The sequence below is a fragment of the Papio anubis genome, chromosome 20 (assembly GCF_008728515.1).
Source record: "Papio anubis isolate 15944 chromosome 20, Panubis1.0, whole genome shotgun sequence".
Lineage (NCBI taxonomy): Eukaryota > Metazoa > Chordata > Mammalia > Primates > Cercopithecidae > Papio > Papio anubis.
Genome location: NC_044995.1, coordinates 14,807,575 through 14,816,308, shown reverse-complemented (window position 1 = coordinate 14,816,308; position 8,734 = coordinate 14,807,575).

The window sequence follows — 8,734 nt, the reverse complement described above, 5'->3', positions numbered from 1 at the left end:
TCCAGAACACCCTCTGTGGGGCAGGACTCCTCCCACACAGGACCCCTTTGGGAGAAAGGTGACACGCTCTGGGTAGATATGACTCCTTGGCTACACCCTTCAAGAGAGCTGGGACACCATCAAGGCTTCAAGTCCACCAACTGGAATGCATTTCATGACCATTAAACCCCTGTGAAGAGGGACAGAACACCTAAGCAGAAAGAGCTCAATTGACTGTAGATAACACCCTTCAGTAAGATTGGACACCCTCTGGAGAGAGACAGTTTATCACACCATACACGACACCCTATTGGAAAACAGAACATCTTTGGAATGTGAGGGACACCCTTAAGATGGCGAAGACCATCAGTCAAGAGGGCTTTAAGACTTTATCTCTAAACCACACCCCTCTGGGAGACAGGAAAATGTCCCAGACTGTAATGTTAACACCTTTGAGGGGCTTGCAGTCCCAATCAGAGCGGGGGGAGGACCCCGCAAGGAGAGCTCTGATGCTCTGGGAGGGGAGGGGCCAGGACCCATTGCCCTGTGCATCCTACACACCGGTGGGAATGGGAACAGCACCATCTGACTGTTCAGAACACCCTCAGCATCCCCCACCCCCAGAAGACATCGTCTTGATTTCTGGAACACCTTTTGGGGCTGTGCATTTTGGAAAATTTATACTCCCTCTCTGAGTCCTAGGGTTCGGGAGGATTCATGAGAAGAAGACGTCAGAGCGTGCAGCGCCACGTAAGGCACATAGTAGGTGCTCAGTGAAAGAGACCCCTCGCTGCACAGCATCCCCGCGGCCGGCAGGGGCACACGTTCCCTCGTTAGCAGTGTTGCCAACACTGCCTACTTGGCTGAAGGAAGCGTCTCACAGGAGGGGGATCATTAAGCTGTACTTAACATCCCCAGGGAGGCTGCAGCAGCAGAAGACTGTAGTTAATACCCCACTGAGAGAGGACGCCCTCAGGGTGTTTAATGCCCCCTAGGAGAGGGGGAGACTGGGAGAGAGGGAGCAGGAGAATACCCTCACCAGCCTGTAACACCCAGTGGACTGAATTTATTACCCATGAAGGAGAGAGCATACCTCTGGGGTCTGTAATATCCGCTAGACTCTCGAAAGCCCCAGGAGCAAGAGGACCCCTCCGTGAGGGCTGTCGGCTGTCTCGAGATTGCTTTTAACAAAGATGCCTCCTGGTGCAGTGACAGCACTAAAGGTGACAGAGGGTGAAACCAGGAGCCCCCCACCCCAAGTTTCCATCTCCTTAACTCCCTCCCCACCACTGCAGCCCTCCCAGAACCACAAGAGCAAAAGGGGAGGTGGGGGTGGTGTGGGCGGGGGAGGCTGAATGGGGCCCAAATCCCAGCACGTCAGTAGTCATGACAATGACCCTTTAATGGGATTTGCCTGGTGCCCGGCACTGCCTAAACTCTATACACAGATTAACTCAAGCAAGTCTCATGGCACAACTCTAAGAGGTAGGTGCTCTTATAAGTGTCACCCCCACTTTACTGATGAGGAAACTGAGCCACAGAATCACTTGCTGATTGGCACACAGCTAGTTAGTATTAGAAGGGGACCTGGAGCCAAGCAGCCTGGCCAAGGGGTCTGTGTTCTTAACCACCAGGCTGCCCTGCCCTCCCCCCTGCCCTCCCCCCTGCCCTCCCCCCTGCCCCCATATTAGACTAGGAGCTTGTGCAGACAAGCGCCCTGCCTACACGGCTCTGCGTCCTCCCAGAGCAGGGCCCACCCTACCACTGTGTCCTCTGGCTCAGTATGACCGCCGGCCATCCCCCATCCCTCGGGGCTTGAGGCTCCCTGTGGGCAGGGCCTGTGCCTGATTCATCTCTGGGTCCCTGCTGAGGGCAAAGCCAAGCCCACAGGGCCTGGGGAGGAGGCAGGGAGGGAGGGAAAGGGGAGGAGGGAGGCACGGAGAGGACACTAAAGAGAGCAGGGAGGGAGGCGAGGAGAAGCTGGGCAGAGAGGGGCTGGGGAGAAGGACGGGGAGCCCCAGGGGAGACGGGGCTGGAGCTGGGCCAAGCCACGCTGCTGTGGATGTTGGGAGAGCAGAGGGAATGGGGGAGTCCAGTCAGCTGGGAAAGGGGTGCAAACAAACAGCATGGCCACCCCTCCCTCACCCCACCGCCTATCCCGGGTGGGAGAGGATGGACCGAGAGGGGCCTGGTGGGTGGAAGGATGAAGGCCCAGGATGAACGAGGTGCAAGGAGGGCAGACGGACAGACACAAGACAGATGGGAGCCAGGAGAGCAGGGGGAGGCAGCCAGCCAGGGCGTGTGCCTGGGAGTGGGAATTCAGACAGACAGACAAGGGTGAGAGAAAGGATGGGCGGCAAGGGTGTTGGAAGACTGGGGACAGATGTGGGGGCTGGTCCAGGAAAAGGACAGACAGACAGACTTAGGGCTTGGGGCTGGGGCAGGAGGGACAGACAGACAGAAGGAGGGAGGGGAGGACGGACAGAGGGCATCTGCAGAATTGGTGGGCAGATGGACGGAGGGACAGCCGTGCAGTGCGGCTGGCAGGGCCAGGGCCAGGCCGAGGGCGCGCGGTGGCGGCCGGCCCGGGGAGGCGGAGGCTGAGCGAGCGGCGGTGTTTGTGGAGCTGTCGGCTGCGGTGGAATTATGAAAAATAGCAGGCATCGGAGCCGGCCTTCAGCTTCGATTAGGGGAGATGGGACATGACAGGTGCGATCAATACGCAGCCGTTCTATAAAGTGTCAAGTAATGAATCAATTTCGACTAAATTTTCCATTTTTCAGAGGCCGTTCTCCGAGAGAAGAATATCCTCTTTTGTAAAGATATTATTATCGATTTCGGCGGCAATTTGACATCAGGGGTAGTTAATTCCACTCAGAATAAAATTGAAAACACTTGAGAGAGAAAAGAGAGAGGCGAAGAGTGAGACAGAGAGGGAGAGAGGGGGAGGGAGGGAGGGGCTGGGGGAGAGAGAGATGGATGGACAGAGAGACAGAGACAGGGAGACAGAGAAGAACAGACAGTGAGAGAGATGGGAGAGAGAAGAGAGATGCAGAGACACGGAGAGAAACTTGGAGACTGCAAAGCCTAGAGTTATAGAGAGAGACAGGGACTGACAGAGACATTCCGAGAGACTCAGAGAGCAGAGACACCCTAAGAAAGGGCGACAGAGAGACAGATTGAGAGTGGCTCAGAGAGAAAGCCCCAGATGTTACTAACTGGCTACAGAGGAGCAAAGAAATGGACAAAGACAATTCAGAGAAAAAGACAGATGGAGGAGGGGGCAGGAGAAACTGATGACACACAGACAGACACACAGAAGTGAGAGGCTGAGAAACAGGAACTTAGGGAATTGGGGAGAGGGGCTGAGGGGTGTAGGGAACATGAGCAACAGAGGAAAGCGAGCCTGGCAGAGGAGAGGCCAGAGAGGCAGAGTGGAGGGGTCGGGGGCAGAGGGTAGGAGTGGGGCCAAAAGGCTGAGAACCTGCCAGGAAGCGGGGAGGAAGGGCAAGGGTGCCAGGAGAAGGGCAGAGGCTGAGGGATTGGGGCTGAGGGCAGATCTGGAGATGAGATTTTGGGGAGACCCTCCTGTCCTACCCTGCTGTCCCCAAAGTCAGTTGCCCTGAATGGGCAGAAGCTCAGCGTGTGTCCCTGAGTTCTGGTGTGCATGCATGTTAGCTGGTGTCTGTGTGTGTCCTTGTGTGTTGACTGAATCCTATATCCCATTATGTTTGTGTTTCCTGGACATGTGCACGCACGCGCACACACACACACACACACAATCTGTTTGTGTCCCTGTTCGTGCGCAATGGTGACAACATTTCTGGTTAGTGCCTGTCAGTCCCCAGCTGAAATCTCCATTTATCCCTGAGCAGGTCACAGGCTCTCTGGGAGGAAGAGAGAGGAAGTGGGTAGAGGATAGGACCCCTGGGTTGTGAGAGAGAAGATGGCCCAGGACCTGTACTCCTGGGTCTGATGGAGGATGGTCTCAGATCCTGGGCTCCTGGGTCTGAGGGAGGAGGGGCTGGGGCCTGGACCCACTGGGTCTGAGGGAGGAGGAGCTGGGAGCCTGGAATCCTGGGTCTGAGGGAGGAGGGGCTGAGGCCTGGACCCCTGGGTCTGAGGGAGGAGGGGCTGAGGCCTGGACCCCTGGGTCTGAGGGAGGAGGGGCTGAGGCCTGGACTCCGGGGTCTGAGGGAGGAGAGGCTGGGGGCCTGGACTCCTGGGTCTGAGGGAGGAGGGGCTGGGGGCCTGGACTCCTGGGTCTGAGGGAGGAGGGGGGTGGGAGCCTGGACTCCTGGGTCTGAGGGAGGAAGGGGTGGGGCTGGGACACCCCATGGGCAGGATGGTCAGCAGACAAATAAGTAACAGGGCTGGCTGGGAAGCCCCTGAGCCATCGCCAGCCTCCCCTCCAGAAAAGCCTGTGCCTGCTGCCCCCTAGTGGACATGGAGATTAGGCCAGACCAGGGACAGGCAACTGACAGGTCAAGGAGGGAAGCCAGAGGCACTGACCCAAGTGGGAGCAGAGACAGGGGGAGAGGGAGAGAGAGAGAAGGATGGAGATGGGCGAACAGACAGGTGGACACAGACAGGGACAAAGATGAATAGAGAAGTGGGCTGGGGTCAGGCTGACAGGATTGAGGACTCAGACCTTGGTGGAGAAGAAAGAGACCGGGGCGTGAGTTCAGGGCTAGAACTGAAGATAGGGAAATATGGAGGACAGAGGGGGTCTGCAGCAGATGGCAGGCAGAGGGTGAAGGCAACAGAGAGACTCTTGAACAGACAGAGGTTGGGCTGGTGAGACCTGGGTACGGACAATACAAGAGACAGGACGGGAGCCATATGGACAGATGGACAGTGACAGAGGGATGGGGGCTAGGTCTAAAGGGAGAAAACCCAGAGAACAGGCAGCGAGAGGACAGGTGGACAGGGACAAGGGCAGGCACTGATGGAGAGACAGACGGATATCAGAGGGAACAGCGGACACATCCAGAAGACAGAGGTGGACAGAGAGACAGGTGGACACACACAGACAGACAGAGGGCTGCGGAGAAATCAGGGCTCCCCAAGCCAAGTGGACACCCGGAGATGAAGCAGAGATCGGTATGTGGGGAGAGCCTGGAGCCCGGCGGGGATTCCAGGCTGAGGGGCTCCCTGTGGCAAAGCGTTGGAGAGTTGCTGGGGAACGGGCTCCCCTGGCCGGGGTCTCTGCCCGCCACCCCCTCCCAGCCTGCCCCCCCACCCGGCGGGCTGCCCGGCGGAGGCGACAGATTGAGCGATGAGACGCATTACGCACTTAATCCGCCTGATTGAATGTTTTGCTTTCGCCCAAATTGAAACATTAAACAACACGGGACGAGAAGAGGCGGCCGCAAATCACTCATGAAAGATTCATCTTCTCCCAGGCAGCCACCACCGCCCGCCTCCGATGCTGCCCGCCCTAGCCGGGAAGCCTCAGGGTGGGGGTGGGAGTGGGGCAGCACCCCTGCCCACTCTGGGGAGCCCCAGCCCTAGTGGTCTCGGGAAGTTCTTCCCGCTGTCTCACCTCAGTCCTACAGGTGGTCTCAGAGACTAGAACCCTGGATCCCTGGGCCTTCCCTGGACAGCATGACCTTGGCCCTGTCCCTGCCCGTCTCTGGCCGGAGAATCCTTCTTGCCCTCTCTGGGGTCCATCTCTCCAGCTACCTTCCTGGATCAGCCCGGAACTTTGGGGCATGGAGGGGACTGCTCAGAGTTGGGGGATGAGGTCTGAGAGGCTCCTCCCTGTGCAGCGGGGCCTTTCTGGGTTCTCGATCCAAGAGTGGGGGTGGTGTCTGGGGGCTGAGTCAGAGGGAGGTGGCTGTGTGTCAGGATGAGTGCAGTTGGGCAAACAGGCAGTGTGTTCCCTGCCATTGGGGAGCTCAGTGTGTCTGTGTATCTACCTGCATCCATGACTGCGTATCTTCTGTCTCGCTCTGCCCATGTTGGTGTAACTTGCTTTGCGACTGTCCCTGTATCACTACACTCAAGTCTCAGTGATCCGGAGTGTGGCAGTAATTCTGTGGGCCTGTGGGTGTCTTTCTGTCTGCCTGTCTGTGTCTGGCACTTTCTGTATGTGTGTCCTGTGGGCAGCATTTTTGTGCAATGGTATATCAGTGTGACTTTTGAGGTGTGGCTGTGCGTGACTCCCTGTGCATAAGTCTGTGGGTGACTGTGTGCCGTGTCTGTCTGTCTGTGTGTTGCCTGCTCTGGGTCTGTCTGCAGGTCTGTGTTGAACTGTTTCCGTGTCTGGGTCTCTTTTCTGTGTCTGCATGTCCCTGTGTCTCTCTCAGCCTCTGTCTCTGTCTCTGCCTGAGGGGGCACCTGCTGGGGCCACTAGAGGAAGGCCTGGGTGCAGAGAAGCCCGGGAGAGAGGAGGCAAGAAAGACGGAAAGACAGGACAGCGGTGACGCCTGAGAACCAGGGAGCAGGGAGCAAGCGTGAGGGAGCTGGGGGGGCCGTCGTGGGCGCCACGGCCGGAGCGGGTGATCAATATTCGATTTAGGTTTTAATTCCGGGGCTTTCGGAGCCTGTCAGCCCTGATGTATGAGCTCACACTGGGGCCGCCCAGCCAGCCACCCCACCAATGCCCATGGCCTGGTGGCCTGTCCTGGCCTGCGCTCCCTGGCCCTGCTGGCGATGGGCTGTGGGAGATGGGAGAAGGGGATAGGGGCCTAGTGAGCTTGAGCTTGGTCCCTCGCCCACCCAGTGCACCTACGGCCCCTGCTCCTGCCTGGCCTGCCGAGCAAGGGGCCCCTAGAGGTCCTTAAACACTGTCTCAGGGACACCTGGTCAGGTCCCACAGCCTACCTGTCCACATGGACCACATGTTCAGACACACACATAGCTCTGGGCTCATACATGCCTGTGCTCATGCAAACTTTAACACATACACCCCGGGTTCAAACACACATGTGCACAAACCGCCATGCATCTCCTCTGACATGCACATGTGTCCACATACAAACTCCGACACACATACGTGCTCCACACACATAACCCCAACACACACACACACACAAAAGCACATGAACCGGAGGTGGGAACCCTGGGGACACAGCATTCTGGCAAGAGAGGCAAGAGACAGAGACACAGAAACTCAGAGACAGACCAGTGAAGAGCTCAGAGAAGAGCTTGAGAGTGGGGACAGACGCGGAGAGCCCCCAGGGGAGGTTGGAGGCCACAGGGTGGAGCAGTGGACAGGGCTCAGCAGTGAGGGGGATGGGAGGCCCCCCCAAACACTGTCTCTCTCTCAGGAAGATGGATCCACCGCCCTCCCTGATGACAATGCTGTCTGCGCAAACTTTAATTAACACTTTGAGTTAATTAGTTCGAGATCATTTAGGAGTAAAATGTTTTTATTAGGGAGGCTGCGAGCCTGTTGATGGATGGGGCGCGATTCGCTCTTCCGCCTGCGGGGACAGCCGGTAAACAGAAATCAATCAGGGGCCTCCCAACCCAGCCCCCCCAGAGCCAAGCTCCCTGCCTAGGGCCCAGGAGTGGAGGCTCCCAGCCTCCTCCTTCCCCCAGGCCCCAGACTCCAGGTCCCAGATTCCAGGCCCCAGCCTCTCCTTCAGACCCAGGAGTCTAAAACCCCAGCTGCTTCTTCCCCCGGACCTAGGAGTCCAGGCTCCCAGCCCCTCCTCCAGTAGGCCCAGGAATCCAGGCCCCCAGCAGTCTCCTCCCTCAGACCCAGGAGTCCAGGGGCCCCCAGCCCCTCCCCTGCTCTCAGATCCAGAGTCCAGGCTCCCCCAGACCTTCCTCTCTCCTTAGACCCAGGAGCCCCAGCTCCCAGCTCCCCTCCAGGCCCAGGAATCCAGCCCCCAGCAGTCCCCTCCCTCAGACCTCAGGAGTCCAGGCACTCCTGCAGCCCTCCTCCTCAGACCCAGGAGTCCAGGCCCCCAGCCCCTCCCTGCCTCAGACCCAGTCCAAGCCCCCAGCCCCTCCCTCCTCCCTCAGACCCAGTCCAGGCCCCCAGCCCCTCCCTCCTCAGACCCATGAGTCCAGGTCCCCAGTCCTCCCTCAGACCCAGGAGTCCTGGCCTCAGCCCCTCCCTCCTCCCCTCCAGGTCCAGGCCCCCAGGCTGTCCTCCTCCCTCAGACCCAGGAGTCCTGGCCGCCAGCCCTCCCTCCTCCCTCAGACCCAAGAGTCCAGGCCCCCAGGCCCTCCTCCCTCAGACCCAGGAGTCCAGGCCACCCCGCAGCTTCCTTCCTCTGACCCATGAGTCCAGGTCCCCGCCCCTCCTGGTCCCAGCTTGGTCCGGAGTCCACTTCTGTCGCAGGCCCCGGCTTCCGGGCCCCCACCTCTAGCCTCCCTAGGATGCCTGAAAACCGTGCCCGGTCCTCCGGTGCAGCCGCCCCCTCTCCCACCCGCGCCGGACTCGGACGCAACACTAGGGTCGGATTCACAGTTGGGGGCTCCTTCGGCTGCGGGTCAGACCCTCCCCTCCACTCCCCCTCGAGGACTCTGACTCCGCGGCCCCGAAACTTTCTCCTTGCCGCCCCTCGGCGTCTCTGCGCGCCTGTCTCGTCGGGTCTCGGCCGAGAGACGCCTCGCCCTCTTCCCCAGCGGTGACGGCTTCATCAGGTGTCCGCGCGGGCGGGGGCGGGGCGAGGCCTGGCGGGCGCGGGGAGCCCGGGGGCGGAGGGGCGGGGGTTCCGGGGCCGATAAATCTTCATCAGGCGGCGGCGGGGGGGCCATTAGGCGCTAATGGGAAGATGGAGGGGCCTGTCGGCCG